At 40.0% G+C, this 20,699-nt stretch overlaps 1 non-coding gene across 1 annotated transcript; it reads left to right on the forward strand.

Annotated features, from left to right (window-relative positions):
* Window positions 1-16,316: 16,316 nt before the first annotated feature.
* LOC122817456 lies at window positions 16,317-16,438 on the forward strand. The gene has a single exon (XR_006367272.1). It is a non-coding gene; the product is annotated as a small nucleolar RNA SNORA72 (small nucleolar RNA).
* The last annotated feature ends 4,261 nt before the right edge of the window (window positions 16,439-20,699 follow it).

Below are 20,699 nucleotides of genomic sequence, written 5' to 3' on the forward strand. Positions count from 1 at the left end.
ATGTACTGACTTTCCCTTATCCAGGGCCTTGATGACAGTCTCAAAGAAGTCAGCCATGCTCAACAAGCAGGATCTGCCCTTGACAAATCCGAACTGGGTGAGGTCAAGTGTTTGGAGATTGCCTATGACCTTGTTTATGAGATCCATAACAATATGCTTCATGGCTTTACAGATCAGACTTGTCAAGCTAATGAGGCAATAGTTTCCAGAGTAAGTAGTAGAACCACCTTTGTGGAAGGGGATGACAATGGCAGTTCTCCACTCTGCTGGAATGAAGCCTGTACTTAGGCTGTGGTTAAACAGGGTATTCAATGGTGGAGCCAGTTCTTGCTGGAGATGGTGCAGAATACAGCCTGGGATACTATCAGGTCCCAAGGAAGCTGTGATCTTTGCCCTGGATAGGACCTTTAACACTTGATCTATGGAGATATGAGGAACAGAACAAGTATTGGGATGTCAAAAGGGCCTGTCAGGGGGTAAAATCCGCACTGAACCTATCTGCTACCAGGTTGGCTAAGTCAACAGGATCAGTGTAAGTGATACTGTTAAGTACTAATTCAGAACAAACCTGGGCCTTGCCATGGAGGTTTCTGACTTATGCATTGTTTACTGTCTTGATTACACCATGCAGTAATGTGCAGAACTAATTGCACATATGAAATGGAAGCCAGTAACATAGGCTTCGACACAAAGTAAAATGTCATTGTTTTAACACACAGGGTCACACAGTAAGTTGAATATCAATTATATTCTACTATACTCAACAGGAATTGTTAATTGGTATATACCCATACCTATATATATATATATATATATATATATATATATATATATATATATATACTTCTGTTGCTTCACTGACACCAGTGTGGGGTGTGGTCATGATTTAGTGCATCAAAACATAGTCACACTTTACAATTTTGGTCCAGATGAAAGCAGGTTCAAAAATAACCTCACGGAATTCCTGCATTTGTTTCTTTTCATATGTGTTGGCATTTTTACAGCAACATATTTTCTAGCATTTAAGTGTTTGTGCGCAATGCACACCAAGTGGAAAAATTACAAAGTAGGTAAATCAGCTCCTGTATACCATTGCAGTGTGATGCAGCACACTGCACACCATCATGCTATAATTCTTTAAAGAAAAGAAATGAAGAAGATAGAAGAGTGGTAGAATGGGGAGCAAGCATGGGGAAAAACAAAATGAAAGGAAGGTAGGAATGGGCAGGAACAGTGTAGATAAGAGCCATAGCTATCTGTTTCTTCAACAGCAACAACTGGGGACATGTACACATTATTACCTGCATTCTGACTGTTACCTCCAGAGAGAGGGGGATAACAACAACATAATTGCATTGTAAAGCCAACTGGACCAAATTAGGTGTGTCAAATAGACACATCTGTGAAATGGAGAGCTAGGTATGGGGCAATTATTTGTTAGGGACAGGTGCCCTTTTTATTTTTAAAGAAGAGAGTGGAATGTTGGGGAAGGTACATAGGCAAGTCTGGGGCAGGCAAAATAGGGAGGTGAGAAAGCATTTCCAGACAGACAAGGCATACAAGACAAGGACAGGGTCTGTAAAGGACACAACAAGGGAGTGAACACCTTGGTTAAGGTGGGGGTTTGGGAATCATGAGCCTATGGACATCATGTTTGATAACAGTGAGAATCAAGTCACCACCCAATGGACTGTCATCACTGTCACCTCACTGTGCCAGTGGCTACTGTGTCTGACATCTGTGTCTCCTTGTGTTATTAAGTATGACAATGGAGAGCAGTGTCTCTACTTGGCATAGTTGTGCACCAATTGTGTGGTACACAGTCGTACACACCAAACCTATCTGCACTTCCACTGTTAAACCTATCTGCACTTCCACTGTTATCATTATGAATACGTAACAGTACTGAAGTTCACTGATGACAAGCTAAGATTTATTATAAAGAGTTGCCCATAAATTTGTGGGAGTGTGTTATTGTAAACCACAAGCAGTGACTAATGTAATACCTTATTTTCCATTTGGAATACAGCATAATGCTGTTATAAATACAGGTTAAGTGTTATAATGATAAGAATCTGCAGCATGCTCTTGGTGTCCCTGGTGTATAGGTCATAATTTACACTGCAATATTTATGTCATCTTGAACATGTGCTGTATAGTTTGAAAGTGTGGTTTTCTGAATGACAACCCCCTGTCTACTCAGTAATACTGGACTGTTGTTTTACTAAACATACTAATGCATGCACATTATTGCGCTAAAATTGATAAATGCATACTCAAAGTGATACAAGTGTTTAGCACAACAAGCTATATTTATTTCTAATGCTAAAATATCAGTAGTGTTTTGAACCATAGATACCACTTGCATCTCTCATCCTTCTCAATATTTTCTCATAGGCTCACACATTTAGTGTCCTCTCCACATTAGGTGGGAAAAAATTAAACACAGTAAGATCAGCAATCAGAAACAGATGCATTTGCTTCATCATTCAAGCAGTGCCTGTAAGTGATACTCACACATCTGTGGAGTGCCATCAGTCCTACATTCATCAATCCAACATTCGAGGGTATCCCTCTGCCTCATCCTGAGGTCTCAGTAGTGATTTCTACACTATTTGCCAGTCCAGAGGATACCAGTAACAGTGGACAAATCCCGGCCCAAACTATTCCATGCATCTGATTGGTAATCTGATCCATGATAGTGCCCCTGCAACAGCCGGGGACTATACTCATTCACTAGGAGTCCAACAAACACTTTGGTCTCCTGCACATGCCACTTTTGAGAATGAAATCTCAAAACTTCACTCCGAATGCCAGCCATGTGTAATGCAGACAAACACCAATGTACAATGTGTTTTCCCACCAATTACAGTTATAACAGATACTTATGCAACATTTGCAAATAGTGCGTTCTGCTTACCGTCATGAAAACAAAGGCAAAGTGTTTGAGTGAAACTAAATACGCACAATATGTGAATTAGTACAGATATTATTACAATAAATGCACAAACATCCATCGGGACAATTATTATATAGGAAATACTAGGTCAACTAATAAAAATGTATCTGTGAAGTGGAGCACCATTACAAAGGACAGGATTCTGTGGTATTAGAACCCTGGACCTCGGCTATGACATTCCTACACTCACAGTTGTTCCCACATCAAGAATGAAGATACAAATGTCTATAATTCATTGCACTGTTAGCTATTACAAGGACACATTACAAAAAAAAAACAAAGCTGCAATACTTGTATTCAAATTCAGGACCATCTGAACTCAAAAGTGACACTTAACACCTTGCACCCCAGGAGAAGTTACACAGCCTTTGGCTATATCTGTATTCATTGTAAGGTTCATACATGCTTAATATGAGAAAAAAAGTGATAACATGCAGAAAAAAAGAAAATAAAAGAAAAACAATATATATATATATATATATATATATATATATATATATATATATATATATATAGCCCAATTTGTTAGTACACAGGGAATATGCCTACATAGGTGTGCAATCTAGAGCAACATGCAATATAGATTCAGAGGAATGCACGGGTGCCTTAAAACTGTTGTTGTCACATATACCACTGTAGGAGCAGTAACAGTCATTCAGCAGAGAAGCACCTTCAACAGGGACTGTATATTTATTTTGAAATAGTACATGCTAGATGTACACTTAGTTAAATGTAAAACTTTGAAAATTCTTCAATTACTCCTTACACAGTCTGTTATGATTCTTGTATCCAAATATACAACACTGTCCTAACATGTTGTGCTCCTTGGTCAGTCAGAAATCATCTGACTACTACTGTGGTACTGACCGTGTGTTAACACAATTCTATATTATTGCGTTTACAATGTTTACAGATATTAAATGGGAATATGCTATGCAGTCGGAAAATAAGTAAAAGCCATGTTGTCTAGCATGAACCTGCATTGACTGTTATTCTGTGGGTGGGGAACAAAGGCATCCACCCCTATGTGAGGCTGTGAGATATCCCACAGAGCACACATCTGGAGATAGGGCACATAGTGGATTCATGTTAACTGGCAGGTTTTCTAGTATGCATGTGCTAGATGATACACATGCTGTTCAACATGCCATGTCAGTTTGAGTTGTATACCTCATGGTTAACGTAGACCCTATCTTATTCCCCATTTCTTGTTGTCATGTGTATTTGATTCCAATGTAAGGCACACATTAATTTAGGATAATGCAATACATGATATAATTGTAGCATTCCTCTGAATATATACTCAGAAATAATGCTTACGTTTGCCATCTTGTAGCATACCATGCAGCGGTGTTTTGAAGATCATGGATGGTGATGCCTGTAACACACCAAACATGCACCATGCTACTCTGTGAAATGTCCCAGTGACTACAAATAGCATTTAAACACATACCTTACTTTCCACTGGGATGGTTTCCTGCACTGGCCTCTGTCCATGAATCAATGCTGAGAGGTCGCTCGGTTCCTCCAGTGTCTATGTGCCCTAGAAACTTTTCACCATCTCTGCATAAGGCTATTGCCAGCTGCAGCAGTGTCCTCAGCCTGTATTACAGACAGATGTATTCAAAAAGCAGAAGGTAATAATCTATTTGTGCCTACTCCGTGTCTGTATTCCAGTACTTTCTCAATCCACAAAAAAACAAGAAAAAGGAAATGGTGACAACATGAATGCCTTTATATCTTGTGGACTAACTCCACAGGATTGATTGATTATCATGCAATTCAGCTGTGTATGCTGTAATTAGCATCTCTGAAGCACAGAGTAGGACACATGCAATCACTTATTGATGTACTTCATTATAAAAAGATAAATGAGTAGCTGGGTAAACTGATGGGGATGAGAGTACATGACTGTAACTGAGATACACATTTCTTCGAATTCACTATATTTTGACAGAGGAGTATTGCACTCCATCAGGTATGTATTCATCTTGTAACCTAAATAATGAATATGCTGGAATGTAGATAACAATAAATGTGAAGTAAATCTGTGTGCATTTGTTAGAAATATACTCATTACATGGCTTTCTTTACCAGTAATGTGAGAGGTACACAGTATGTAAGGTAGGCATAAAATATAATGCTGTGTACTATGTACACATGTTCCATGGAAAGATCCTTTGATAGTACTTTTAAAATTTTCCCATTGTTTACTTAACAACATTGTTCCTGACCCTGGTATTTATTTTGTTTTGGGGATGGCGGAGAGAAGTCTGCTATAGAACACACTAGAGTAGAAGGTTATGTTGGGTGGGGGACATAGTTCAGTATTTGTTAGGGCACAATAAATAATATTCTGTTCTTGTTACTCTCTTAGTTTTGTAACCACCCTTGTCATTTACTGCACAATGTTGAATCTTTACAGTTTAATCCACTTTTGAGTATTGGGAGCCTTCTTTTACTGCATTATCTGTGCAACAATTTGTACTTATATGTGCTCTCATTATTTTGCCTTTCAGTAAACGATATGCCCCCGAGACATAGATCTCCATTTTCTGAGGCTGAAATGAGCTGATTATAGACACATTCAGACAACACTGTGAGGTCCTGCTGTCAAGAAGGTAGGCAAGAATGTCTGAACATGCGGAATTCTGGGATGACCTTGTCTGAAATATCAACACAGTGGGCCGCTAGAGTTACATGTATCAGCAGGTGTGTCACAGAACTACTGATATGATCCATGCAGCCAGGAGGCTTGCAGCTGAAGTGGCATGTGATCGTGAGGTCACCAGTGGTAGGCTTGCAGAAGCAGAACCCCTCAGAACCATCGAAGAATTCCTGGCAAATATCGCCATTCAGGAAAGCTGCCAGCAGTCCAACAGCCACTATGTCCTTGATGTAGGTGCCACTCCTACTACTCAAGAGGAGAGTCCAGGTAGACTGTTTTAGATCAGCCGTAGAATATGTTTGCAGTCAGTCTGTAATACTGCATATATTTTTAATGTGTGGCAGGTTGCTTTTTTGGTGGGATGAAGTAAGATAGCTGCAGTGTTCAGGTCCTTTAACTGCCACAGAGGGATTTCTGGCACACATCTCTACACAGGACAGCTCCCAGTAATCCTGGAGCCAGTATGTTCTGGATGTGCATGCCACTCCTGCATCATATGTGGGGCTGCCAGAAATGCTTTGTTACATCACCATTAAAATAGTTCTGCATTCTTTCATAAGTTTATATAGTTGTGTCAATCTTTATGTGTGCTGGATTCGGGGTATTTCAGATAGCTGCAATTTTATGCTCATTTAAAGGGTGTTAGCCAAATTCCTAACACAGGTACTCATCTATATGTATGCTTAAATAAATGTTATCAACCCCTGTTGTACAGTTAAATGTGTGATGCTGTTGCCATTATATCTTGCTTTACTTTTCCTAGGACTGTCAGGGATTCAATGTGCAAGTGCTACAGTAGTAGGTAAGTGGACTACTTTTTTTTCTGTACTCTTTCTCTCTCTCTCTCTATATATATATATATATATATATATATATATATATATATATATATATATATATATATATATATATATATATATATGTATATGTATATATGTATATATATATATATATATATATATATATATATATATAGAGAGAGAGAGAGACAGATTCCAGCATATCTGCTATACCGTCCTCTTAGGCCTGCTGTATGTATTTCAGCACTGTTTGCATACCTGTCCACTGCACAGCTTTTTTCTGAATGTAAAGGTTTGGTAATCATCTTTTGGGCCTGTATTTAAGATCGTAGTATTTGACTGGCAGATCACTGTGAAGTCAGTAATGATAGAAAACATTAAATAATATGACACAGATCACGCATTCAAACTGCATACCTTTCCCATATGTCATGGTGAAGCAAAACCTATTATTCCATCAGTTGTATAGATATGTAGGAGCATATTATGTCACATTTGTCCCTATTCTTTAGCCTTTGTACAACCACTATTTACAGCTTTGCCCGCACTTATTGTTGCAAGTGGCTGATAGGTTTAAAGGTCTGTAATAGTAACAGCAGTGTAAATTGCAACATAGTAGTGCAGGTATTAATGTTGTCCTGTTTTTCTTTTTATCACAGGTGAACATGAAAGTAGTTCTGTGTCCCCTGCACCACCTGATGTCAGTGTTTCATCAGAGTCTGATGATGATGATGGTGGCCAAAGTGAGGCACAGTCTGGGGTTGCAGATGCTGAATCTGACACAGAATCTGACATCCAGCACTCACACTCAGGATCCCTGGACACAGCCAGTATGCCTATGCATACCCAGTCCACTAAGGCCACCCATACTGGACAGTTGGAGTGTGAGGACATAGATTAGGGAAGTGTGGCTACCATGGCATCAGTGCCTGTTGACACTGTCCATAGCCAAACTGTTGGTGAGGTGCCACACAGGCAGATTGATAAGGTTGCTCATTAGAGGCCTGCTGTCCTTCCACCACCTGGTGCAGGTGTGTCTTTATGTGTCACTCAAGATATGTTTAGGACCATAATGGAGGCATAGGTGCATTCAGAATGTCACTCCAGGAGAATGCTCAGGGTTTTAGATGCGACACAGTCTGATATCCGTGACTGCCTCCACAGTGTTGCTAATGCACTGGATCAGTTCAATGACATGTATGAATGGGATGCGGCCGTGAGGGAGTGCAGAGCATTTGTCATGGAATGCACATTGTCTGTGCTGAAACATCTGCTGGGAGGGGAATGTCAACCTCGTGGGCATAGGTAAGCAACTGCATCTGCTAAGAGCCAACTGGGCCATGCCCAATCAACCTCACGTAGTGGCAGTACATCCGCTGCTCCATCAGAGTGTGGCTGCCCACACCCAGACATAGCAAGCCATGGGGTTGTGGCCTTAGCCATTTCCGTGAAGGGAGGATGTCCAGCAGACATCAGTCACACTCAGGTACTAGTACACCATCTGACCTTGGGAGTGGAGTTTCCAGTGCAACTCCTGGCAGAGCCAGTTCTCATGCTCCGGGACAAAGACGATGAACTGTCAGCTGTACCATGCATGACTCACAGCTGTCTGACATACAGACACATAAGGCTAGCCCTCTGCTTGCCTATGTTCATTCACACACACACCACGCACGCACGCACGCACACACACACACACACACACACACACACACACACACACACACACACACACACACACACACACACACACACACACACACACACACACACACACACACACACACACACACACACACACACACACACCAGTGTCACAGTGAGGGCATGACGCTACAGTTACAAGTTCCTGTTGGCTGCTGTCTTTACTGACTCACACACACACTCACTAGCGTTTGTGTCAGCCTAGGCCTCCTGCATTCCCACAAACCACCCAGTGCAAGTGAGGGCTGTGTCACATCCCTGTTGTCTATCTTTTGGCTTCAGGGATACTAAAGATATGTGTCAGATGCACAGGGTGACTACCTACATTTAATATGTATTTCATATGTCAGTTTGTGCTGTTGTCCTGATAAATATAACTGTAAGTTATATTGTAGTTAGCCAGTTAGACAATTGCTAGCGTAATTCCTCTACTTTCTAGGTGATGCTTTTGTAAGGCTTGCAAAGTCAGTAAATGATATGTGTCTCATTAATATATCTAACCTTCTTTTTCAGGACTGTTTAGTACTAACTTGTGTGCACACATCCAAAGTCCACCCATCAGATTCTGAGCTCTGGATTGTATGTCAGCACTGCAGACAAAGCTCAAAGCAGTAATACAGTATAATGTTTTGCTTTTTTCATAGGTTCATAGGTTCATACTAGGCTATCTGCCCGAGGGCATTTACAAGCCTAGCCCATCGTTTTAGTTGGCTTGTAGGGCCTTTAGTATGGGATTGGGAACTATTTATTTTCCTTGCCTCTCTTCTGTCACTGAGAGGACTGAGGTAATCCCCTAATCATATCTTCCATCATCTCCATAGGGTTTCTCTTGAACAAGGCCAGCTGATGCTCTGCCTCACATGTGCACAGATTGCCTCACATGTGCATAGGAGTCTTTGGTGATTGAAGGATGACCTCAGCATCCCTATTATCCTGATGCCAAGGGTCCAATAATAGTCCCTTGTGGCTCTAGCCTGGCTCTGATGGATCTAGATTTTTTGACAAGGTTTGGTTTGACATGGCCTTGTATGTTGAGGGTTTGGTATGAATAAAAATGAGAGCAAAAGGTCACCTTCGGCAAGCGATTTCAGTGAGGCAGCATAGGAGCTTGAGTTCTTTCAGTTTTTCCTTTTTTTGAGACCCTTTTGGCCTCCTTTGCACTGCAAGTGTCGGTCTCACTCACATTCCAGTCCGGGCATTGTATCGAGGGGGCTTGGTCCTGATGGTGATGGTCAATGGGAGCGACATTGGTGAGACTATAGATGAGTTCTATCTAATAAGGATCCTTGGGGATGGTCTTGTGAGAAGGAAGGTGTCGAATGACTTTTACTACAGGTACAACCTGTAATGACAGCAGACTGGGTCATCTTCATGCCCGGGGTCCTGATAACTTCTTCAGCTTCTGGGTAAAGTTGTTTTCCAGCCTGTTTTTTGGTAAATAGTTTTTGCATTTAAAGGGTATGACTATGCATTTTTTGGCAGTTTTCTCTGAGACCCTTCTGGCATTTATATCTGTGTCAGGTGTGCGCCCTATGGCGGCAGTTCTGTGTCATCACTTTTTTTGTCATATGTGTCAGTTGCAGTTTTTTCAAAAATGGCTCCCTACAAAAGTGGCCACTGTCTGGACCCTGTAGTCAGAAAAGTAGATGCGAAACTTTGAGTCTGACCTGACGAGAGCAGAGAATTGACCTGTGGGTTGCTCCTCTTTGAGCAGTGACTTGGCACCAGCAGCTCTGTTTCTACTAGCTGAGTTTTCTCAACCCAGCAATGATTGACCCTGTGGGTGATGTATGGGTTTCATTTTGAAATGTGAGTTGGGCTGTATGGGCATCACATTGTTTATGAGTTGCCAGAAAGAATCAAGGTAGAACTGTATGGTCGCCTTCTTTCACTCAATGAGGTTACTGTTGGAAAAAGAAAAGCAACAACCTATGAAAAAGGCATGATCTGCCTTTGAAGTCTCAAAACTAGGTTGGATCAAAGTCTGCAAATTCTAATGGATGCACATCACCATAGGATCGGAGGTTCATAAGCTGTGACAAGGGTATTGTCCTGATGGTGTTTAGAACTGTAGATGATACATCACAATATAATATACAATGGCATGTATAACGCATGCCCTTGATTCTTACAGAAAGGACCATCCATGTCCACCATAGAATCACCAGTCATCTATGGCAGATAACATGTTCACATCAAGTCAGCCAGCCTGTGCTCAAACAGGTTAATGGATGTGCTCTGCTTGACATACATTGGAATCCTAATGCAGATGACTGGCAACCTTTGAGACATGTATGTGTCTACCCAGCATATCCTATGTATATCATACTGTACACTGAGGTTCCTGGAACAGGTGGCTGTGGTTCCATATGACTTAAGGATGTGCAGCATATTCATCTCATTTGGCCCAAAGACCACCATGTAATGCTTACATATTCTGGCTTAAAGTTATATATATCTCTGATACTACATACACTGACAGCTACTTCATTCTGCCCACAGAAGATACATTGGAGACCCTCTGATGTTCTATTACTCAGAGATGTCTTATATCTGTCAACTTCCTGCAGGTGTCTGGGACAATACTTATAAAAGTGAGGATTATACACATTAATAGGGCTGATGATGGGTTTGTATAGGGGAATGATAACATTAATTGTTGTCAATGTAATGCCTTTACTAATCAGATATAAAATAGAGAATGTCTTCCTCCCCCATAGTACACACATTTTGCAATCAACGTGTTCCATGGTATATTAATGCATAATTGGGGAATACTGTACTTTGTGTTATTTTTAAATAAGCAGGAATATATATTAACACAGGGTATGGTGATGCATGTTTGTGCAGTTATAATATCCATGGCTTTGTCAGCAGTCATTAGTGGCACAAAGATGTTTTGCCACACATTCCCTGTTTTTTTTTTTGGCCTTTTGATATGTATATGGCAAACAAGAGGGGAGGCAGGACTGATACATCTGTTACTACACAGGTGACATGTCTGCTACTTGAGGTGAGGTCTCCCACTTTAACTGAGTATTGTTGGTCTGTGATCCATTTTGCAACCCACCTGTTAACAGAAGGTGTGATATTCACCTTGGTTAGTTTATCAGAAAACAAATGTTGGATTGTGTTAAAGTGCCTGGCCAAGACAAGATAGGATGAGTATACAGCCTTGTATATGTCTCTGCTCACAGTATGGATTTCTCACAGTTTTTGCAGACACAAGCTACCTATCAGAACAGCTAACTGGAACAGATCTCCTGTTTGGAGGTCACCTATGTCCTTTTTGTATGAGATGCATGCATATTGTTTCCATTGCCTTAAAGAAAAGGTTGAATACAGTTATGTGACTACAGTTCCAGTTGTATGTTACCTACTTTACACTGTGTGGGTGGGAAATGTTTGCTGTATTCCATTCAATGTGAAAAACAGCAGTACTCAGACTGTGGATGAATATAGTGCCTAGTGCAGTAGCTCACTGTTGCAGCACATGAACACAACCCAGAATGTCATCTGGTCCTACGGACTCTGTTCTCCATGTATTGGAGTGAGCAGTGATACCACAGTTTGGAGGTGATGATGCACAAATGTAGTAAGTTTGGTGTTGTGAGGAGGGACACTCTACAGCCACCTGTGGCTGTCAGCAGGTTTGGAATATACAGTGGGTCAGCAAGTGCAATACCATCCAGAATTACTTCAAAATACATCTGAGCAATATACATTAGTTTGCAGATGTAAATGATGACAGGCTTATGGTTATGCCTGTATATGTGTCATAAATTACTAGCATAGTTGCTATATGAGTCTTCTTCAAGGTGTCTCGTTGTTTAGGGTGCACTGAGATGAGTGGCCTTTCTGGACTGTCTTCTACATGTTGTATTTGTAAACAGCAGCTTCTGTAACTTACTGTAGAAGGTAGTAATGACAGACATACACTAGTATGGATTGTATTTCCCAGCGGATCTGTCTTTGAGCATATCAGGCATGGGTGTATGCATACATTTATGTAGATTTGTAGACAAAGCATCAGGGTGAAACTTACCCCAGCTGTCAATGTCTTTTCTGGAAACCTGAGCTTGGTCATTTAGTATACCATCCCTTAGGAAGATGTAATTACCTTGGATGATGTTTTTGAACCCGAGTCCTCCTTTAGGGAGTTCATTAGGTATTCCAAACTCTACACCTACTGTTTTATGGTTGGATTAACAGTGCAGGCACTGCACATATGTCATTACATTGTTCACTCATATTGTTGACGAATAGGTTTGAGATATTACAGACTCTTGTTGGGTGGTGTACTATTTCTTCCATGGCATTTCAATTTGCAAAATTCACTTATGTTTGTGCAGGTGTGTTTGTCCTATAATTATCCACGTGAAGCACTGTATGCACTAGGTAAAAAAAAAAATCATGTCAACTAGTTTTGCAGGGGAAACAGAGGGTAACTGATAGGCGATGATGGGAGGGTTTGAACCTGGTACCTGCATAGAGAATGCTAAAAGGAAGGGTAGAGGTTATCTGACTGGTATTTTCAGGAACGTAACCTATGGTGTATATATTTGGAGATCCTTCTTAAGGTGGATCTCTAGTTCTGTCACTGATCAGTAAGTATTTTAATTGCTGCTTGTTATGTAACAGAATGTATAACAGCTAGTTAGAGCTGTTGAGGATCTGCTCTGCTACACATCAGCAGCTGATTGTACTGACAAAGTGTGTTGTCATTTCTGTATATATGATGGCAAAGTGTTAAGGTGTCTGCATATAAACCACAACAGAGCAGGTAATCCAAGGAAACACTGTTAAAGCTCACAATGGGCCCAGAAACAATAACCTTCAAATAGATACTCCTACTGTACACACATGCCACAAGTATACAGGTGTGATTCCTATAAAAATAGATGTTATCCTATTGTTCTTATTCTTTTGGCTACTACTAGATGGGTTGCCACAGCACATCATCTGCTTCCAGTTCCTCCTTTCTTCTGCATCTTTCTCTGTCACACCAACCAACTGCATATTCTCGGTCACCACATCCATGAACCTTATATTAGGCCTTCCTGTTTTCCTCTTACCTGCTATCTCCATCCTCAGCATCTGTCTCAAAATATACCCAGCTTCCCTCCTAAGCACATGTCCAAAGCAATGCAATCTCACCTCTCTGGCCTTGTGTCCAAGCCATACAATATTGAACTGACACTCGAATATACTGATTACTAATCCTGTCCATCCTCAGCACACCAAATGCAAATCCTAACATCTGGAAGTCTGCCAGCTGCTATGACTCACGTATTTTTGTCAGGCCACCATCTCCATATAACATAGCTGTTCGCATTACAATCTTGTAGACCTTCCCTTTCAATGTTATTGGTACCTGTCTGTCACAAATCACTTCTGACACTTCTACACACACACCACCATGCATACACGTCGTCTTCACCTCCCTTCCACACTCAATGTTACTGTGAACTTTAGCTCTCAAGTATTTAAAATCATACACCTTTGCCAGGTGTACTTCCTGCAGTCTCACCATTCCTTTATCCTCCCTTTTATTCACAGACATATATTCTGTCTTAGTCCTTATACCATTCATTACTCACCTCTGTATAGCATAACTCCATATCTCCAGGGTCTCCTAAACATGTTCTTTGATCACAATATCATTTGCAAAAATCATAGTCCATGGGGACCACTGTGTGATCTCCTGTGTCAACCTGTCCATCACCATTGCAAAGAGATGTCATGATGTTTGTGCACACAATAAAAAGAATGTCACTGCTTGTCTTATATTGCATGAGGTGACATCTACCTGTCAGCCAGGCCATTGTGTGCCCATGGCCTGTTGTGAGCAATATGTAATCAATAATCTGATACAGCTCATGACATCAGCAGTGTCTGTTGAAGACATGAGAACAGTGTACCACAGGCTGTGGTAAAATGCTCTATATAATGTCCACCCAGAGCTCACAGACACACACATGCATACACAAGCACCAGGTTGACTGTATTGAGATTAAAACCCCTTCCACTCTAAGTTTACAGACTAGAAAACATAGTACTTAATGCACGTGCCACAGCACAAGTCTGACTTGAACAGGACTGCAGTTGATCTTATAGTAGATAATATCAGCAGGCCCTGTGAGGGACAAGAGATTGGAGGACTGCTAGACATGGATGTTTTTGCAAGCACAAAAGCCATGCAAAATTGTCACTTGCCAGGTCAGGAAGAAGCAAACAAACATTGTGGGTTCTTGTTCAAGCAGCTTTATTATATAGGATTTCCTGAAGCTATCCTGAAATACAGTACCTACAATCTAACTACATGATGTCCGTCCTACATTTGGCTAAGGCAGACCTCCTCAAATTATCAAACTTAAAGGATTTCCTGAAGCTATCCTGAAATACAGTACCCACAATCTAACTACCTGATGTCTGTCCTACATTTGGCTAAGGTAGACCCCCTCAAATTATTAAATTTAAAGAATTTCCTGAAGCTATCCTAAAATACAGTACCCACAATCTAACTACCTGACGTCTGTCCTACATTTGTCTAAGGCAGACCCCCTCAAATTATCAAACTTAAAGGATTTCCTGAAGCTATCCTGAAATACAGTACCCACAATCTAACTACATGATGTCTGTCCTACATTTGGCTAAGGCAGACCTCCTCAAATTATCAAACTTAAAGGATTTCCTGAAGCTATCCTGAAATACAGTACCCACAATCTAACTACCTGATGTCTGTCCTACATTTGGCTAAGGTAGACCCCCTCAAATTATCAAACTTAAAGAATTTCCTGAAGCTATCCTGAAATACAGTACCCACAATCTAACTACCTGACGTCTGTCCTACATTTGTCTAAGGCAGACTCCCTCAAATTATCAAACTTAAAGGATTTCCTGAAGCTATCCTGAAATACAGTACCCACAATCTAACTACATGATGTCCGTCCTACATTTGGCTAAGGCAGACCTCCTCAAATTATCAAACTTAAAGGATTTCCTGAAGCTATCCTGAAATACAGTACCCACAATCTAACTACCTGATGTCTGTCCTACATTTGGCTAAGGTAGACCCCCTCAAATTATCAAACTTAAAGAATTTCCTGAAGCTATCCTGAAATACAGTACCCACAATCTAACTACCTGACGTCCGTCCTACATTTGTCTAAGGCAGACCCCCTCAAATTATCAAACTTAAAGGATTTCCTGAAGCTATCCTGAAATACAGTACCCACAATCTAACTACCTGATGTCCATCCTACATTTAGCTAAGCAACAACTGAAATCCGGCGTTTTGTACCACAAAATGTAAACGAAGCTGCAAACAAAACGCTAGTAGTCACTCGTATGAATCCAAAACAACGATAGCAGATGGGCAGTTCAAAGCATCCTAAATAAGAATCTTCCAATAATGAACATGTAACGCAGCTACCAAAGTAAATCGCTGCTCACAAAACTATAGTAAAAACTTTTATTAACGTAAATGTTGAGCGCTTTCACTCGTTTAAACGAGCTTCATCAGAACAAACAGATTTGATTCTTTGCTGCATTTAAATATTAATGGTTTGGCGCCAAACTGGCGTAATCTTAAAGCAACAGTACTATTTCAGCTTTGCAAACCACATAAAATAGTTATAAATCCTACAAAAGTATATAAAATGAATTTTTTCCTATTTCTATAATCATAAAAACATGTGTATTATAAAATATATATTAAAGATTATATTATAGTTAATAAAACTCTCATCTTATAACCTTACATGAATATTTATATTAAAATTGAATATAATGAAATAATTTCTAATACTTCTAAGAACTATATACAATTCATGTTAAATAAAAATGCAATTCACTTGAAAATTCATATAAAAATCCATGTAAAGATATTATGCAAAATATATTGCAACAATAGTGTTAATGCAATCATCTTTTTATCATTAACAAAGGTTTTACTGTAATATAATCATTTATGCCTGGCAGAGTCATTGCATCAGTGTACAATTGCCACCAATATTCCTTGTATGCTAAAGTGTTTTTGTGTTTCCACCTCTAGGGTTTACTTTAACAGACTCTAATATGGCAAATTTAAAAGAATGTTCAATACCTGCCTTACTGATGTGTTTATATAGGGCATTTTTTGTATCTTTAGTTTTTATACTGTATGTGTGCGAATAAATCCTTTTTCTGAATTGTCTTTCTGTTCTGCCTATATAATAGGCAGGACAGATATTACATTTAGCAATATAAACCAACATGCTGGTTTTGCAATTTCCTTGTGTGGGTCTAATAATGGTGTTGTTAACGTTGTCTAATGTGAAACTACTCTCCTCACATATAGCATTGCATTGGCTGCAAGCCCCACATTTAGTAGTGTGTTTATCCTTCCTAATCTGTGGCTTGCACCCATTTTCTAAAATAGTCTTCAAATTCCTACCCATTTTGTAAACAAAACTAGGCTTAGGTCCCAAAATTTTCTGAATATCTTCATCCAAAAAAAATATCTGCCAATTTTTTGTCAAGATGTTCTTTACTAAATGAGAAAAAGGTCCAAATTCAATAATGCATGCCCGATTGAATGTAGAATAATTTCCTTTTTTGATAATGCTCTTACTATCTGTAGAGGTCTCAGAATTCGCACTATTTAGACCCAAACGTGAAGTGAGTGAAAGCGCTCAACATTTACGTTAATAAAAGTTTTTACTATAGTTTTGTGAGCAGCGATTTACTTTGGTAGCTGCGTTACATGTTCATTATTGGAAGATTCTTATTTAGGATGCTTTGAACTGCCCATCTGCTATCGTTGTTCCGGATTCATACGAGTGACTACTAGCGTTTTGTTTGCAGCTTCGTCTACATTTAGCTAAGGTTAATACCTTAAACTGTACTGAAATACTATATAATGTAAACTGTTGCCCTGGGTCTAAAGCCCCCCCCCCCCCTAGTAATTTGGCTCCCTCTATGTTTTATTTGAACTAGTTTTGTCCCTAACATTATTTCTTAACCCAAATTTAATCCCAGAATATTGTACTTTTACTCAGCTCTCCCACACATAGCCCTGAAAATTATACTCTGTGCCCATAACATAGTCTATAACTTAATGCAAACATACAGTTTAAAATACAGCTAAAATTCAGTTTAACATATTACCATTTCAGCTAACACTATACACTTACCAAAGCCTAAAGAAACACTTGGAGTCAGTGTTAGCCTCTTAACTCCTCCCTGTTTTTCACTATGTATGTGAGGTTTCTAACTGACCTACAGAAACTACCATTTTCAAATGCCCTGTGCTTCCAGACCCAGTCAGCAACCTGTTTTTTTCTAATTAGGCATGTTATTTTTTGTAAAAACTGCTTTAAAGTACTCCAAGTCTCTGTGTTAAGCAAATATCAGCATAATATCACATATAGTGTGAATGGACATTTATTAGAGTATTCCTGGCTGTGCTTACTATTGTTTTTGCTTAAAAAAAGCTAGTTTAAGTAAGCTCTCTATGTGCTCAGTATGTCTGGCATGTGTAAATGCATTTGTTTTATGGCCTACTGCGTCATTTTGATTCTGTGCCTCTGCATGTAAAATTACAGTTTCAGTGCTTTCTTTGCATTACTGCTCTGTGATTGACCAAGCTACACAGTTTAATCATGCACATACACTGCGGTGTTTTTAAAGTAATTTGAAGGAGTCGGCTGTTGCCCTGAAACCTGTTTTGCCATTACATTTAGCTGACAAGGTTTGTTTCATGACCCAGGCTTAGAATGCAATTTCTTCTGTATCTAACTGCTGCATGTGAAATGGCAGCCTGAATAAAATATGCAATATTAGTGGAGATTTAACCTAAGCATTGTACCCTGTTGAAAAACCCATTCTATTGAGTTAAATCAAGGACTAGCTTTGTGTATTAATGGTTGCAGCACTATACTGAGAAAACAAAGTAAATAAGCTGTTTGTAGATATACGGAGCTGCTTTTTGCCATATACTCTCTAGTCAAAGTGAGTGTGAATTGCTTGTCTGCTTGGTGGATAGATATACGTCAGAAAGGTCCTCACTCTTAATGTATGTTTTATTTTTAGGCAGACCCCCTCAAATGATCAAACTTAAAGGATTTCCTGAAACTATCCTAAAATACAGTACCCACAATCTAACTACCTGACATCCATCCTACATTTGGCTAAGGTTAATATCTTAAACTGCACTGAAATACTATGTACTGTAAACTGCAGCCCTGGGTCTAAAGCCACCTCCCCCATAGTAATTTGGCTCCCTCTATGTTTTAATTGAACAAGTTTTGCCCCTAACATTATTTCTTAACCCAAATTTAATCCCAGAATATTGTAGTTTTACTCTGCTCTCCCACACATAGCCCTGAAAATTATACTCTGTGCCCATAACATAGTCTATAACTTAGTGCAAACATACAGTTTAAAATACAGCTAAAATTCAGTTTAAAATTCAGTTTAACATATTATCATTTCAGCTCGCACTATACACTTACCAAAGCCTAAAGAAACACTTGGAGTCAGTGTTAGCCTCACTCCGTTCTCCTCCCTGCCCCCAATTCCCAGCTGCCCCCAGTACATCTACATTTATTCTACCCCCTAATCACCTGACCAGAAGTCCAACCCCTAATTCCCTAACCATTAGCCCAACCCACTCAGCCTTCCACCCCCCACCCTCCAATCCAATTACGTCTCACACTAATCACACCCCCAACAACACATTCCCTGATAACACACCTCCACTCTCACACACAACCAACCAGGAATCCTAGTTGCACCACTCAATCAAAGTAGTATCATGTTACCCACACTCACATCCCTATCACTAGCTCTACTATCGCTAACCTTCCTAACTTCCTTACAAACAGACCAAACACTGCACTACTCCTATCATACTACCCACACTAGCCCACCCTCTCAAACCCACTCACACTTCTACCTCTGCCACACAATCATAAATCTTACAACTACATATTACTCACCAACAAAAATGACACCATCTCACCACACTAAGAAAAACACACATAGACCAAGCACACAAACAATTAATATTAAAAAGCACATACTGACACACCTTCAAACTCTGCTAACCTCTGGTGACAGTCACCCAAATCCAGATCCCCTCTCAGCCAGACAAACATCTGACCTGCTGATCCTAAATCTCAACATAAGAAGTATTTCCAACAAGCTAACAGACCTACATGCATTCATAGCCCACTATAACCCTGATGTACTCACCATTACAGAGACCTGGCTTAAACCCAGTATCCAAGATGAAGACTTTCTCCCCCCAGTGTATAATACACTTAGATCTGATAGAACAAACAGGAAAGGAGGAGGAGTAGCTATTCTCTTTAAAAACACCCTTAACCTCCAGCTCCTGCACACCACACCCCCACTTTTCAAAATGCTGAAGTCCTATTTTCTGTCCTATCCATAAGAAACACCAAGAAGATCAATATAATATGCTGCTACATACCTCCAGTCAACAACTCGCTCATAATAGAAGCCATCCTACACTGGACAAAGGACAATCTACCTCAGGAAACAATTCTACTAGTTAACACTGACTGGGAAGTCTGTAACTCCAGCAGCCCCTCTACACATATCAATCTATATGGGTTCTCTCAAGTAATTGAAGAACCAACTAGAATAGATAAGAAAACAAAGAAAGAATCCATATTGGACTGAACACTAACCAACTGTCCCAAACAAAACTATACAGTAGGCTGTCTCCCAGTTGACCTAAGTGATCATCTCCCCACCTTCCTACTCCACAAACACTCCAATCACCCCAAACCAGTAGTCTACAAACTCGTACGAGATGACTGTAACCTTACCCCACAATACCTAAATACTGTCCTGAGCCACTGCAACTGGGAACCACTACGGACACTTGGGTTAGACCAGGCAGTAGACTACTTCAATACTACCTTCTCTAACATCCTTAACAGTCTAGCTCCCAGCAGAAAGATCAGAGTTAAAGCCAACTAGCACACTGGCTAAGTAGGGGTACCAGAGCCTTATTAAAAGCCAGAGATAAAGCCTGGAAAATCTGAAAAACTGATAAAACCCCTAGCTCCAGGCAATACTATAAATAGCTTAGAAACAAGGCCAAGGCTGAATCCAAAATAAACAAACAAACCTATTTTCTTAGCGCCCAAAGCAAATATTCAAATAATCCACAAAAATTCTGGCATGCCATTAACTCCCTACTAAAGCCAGAAAAAAACACTACTCCAGCACCCAGCTCTACTAACAATACCCTAGACATAGCCTCTCAATTTAATAACCATTTTACTAAAGCCATCTTAGCCTGTCCAGTCAAATAACCAAAATACAGCCTACCTCAATCACAACCCAACCTATCCCACATCACCCCCTCTTTCAGCCTAATCACCAGTGCCCACCTCAACTATCAAAAAACGCCTCCTAAATCTAAAGCCAACCACACTGGCAGCTGATAACATACCTGCTGCATACCTAAAAATGTCTAGTGACTCCCTATTATATCCTGTCTCCATCCTAATCACCACTCCATACTAGAATCCTACATACCCAAACTCTG

The sequence above is a fragment of the Protopterus annectens genome, chromosome 12.part0 (genome assembly GCF_019279795.1).
Source record: "Protopterus annectens isolate FY-2018-M chromosome 12.part0, PAN1.0, whole genome shotgun sequence".
NCBI lineage: Eukaryota > Metazoa > Chordata > Ceratodontiformes > Protopteridae > Protopterus > Protopterus annectens.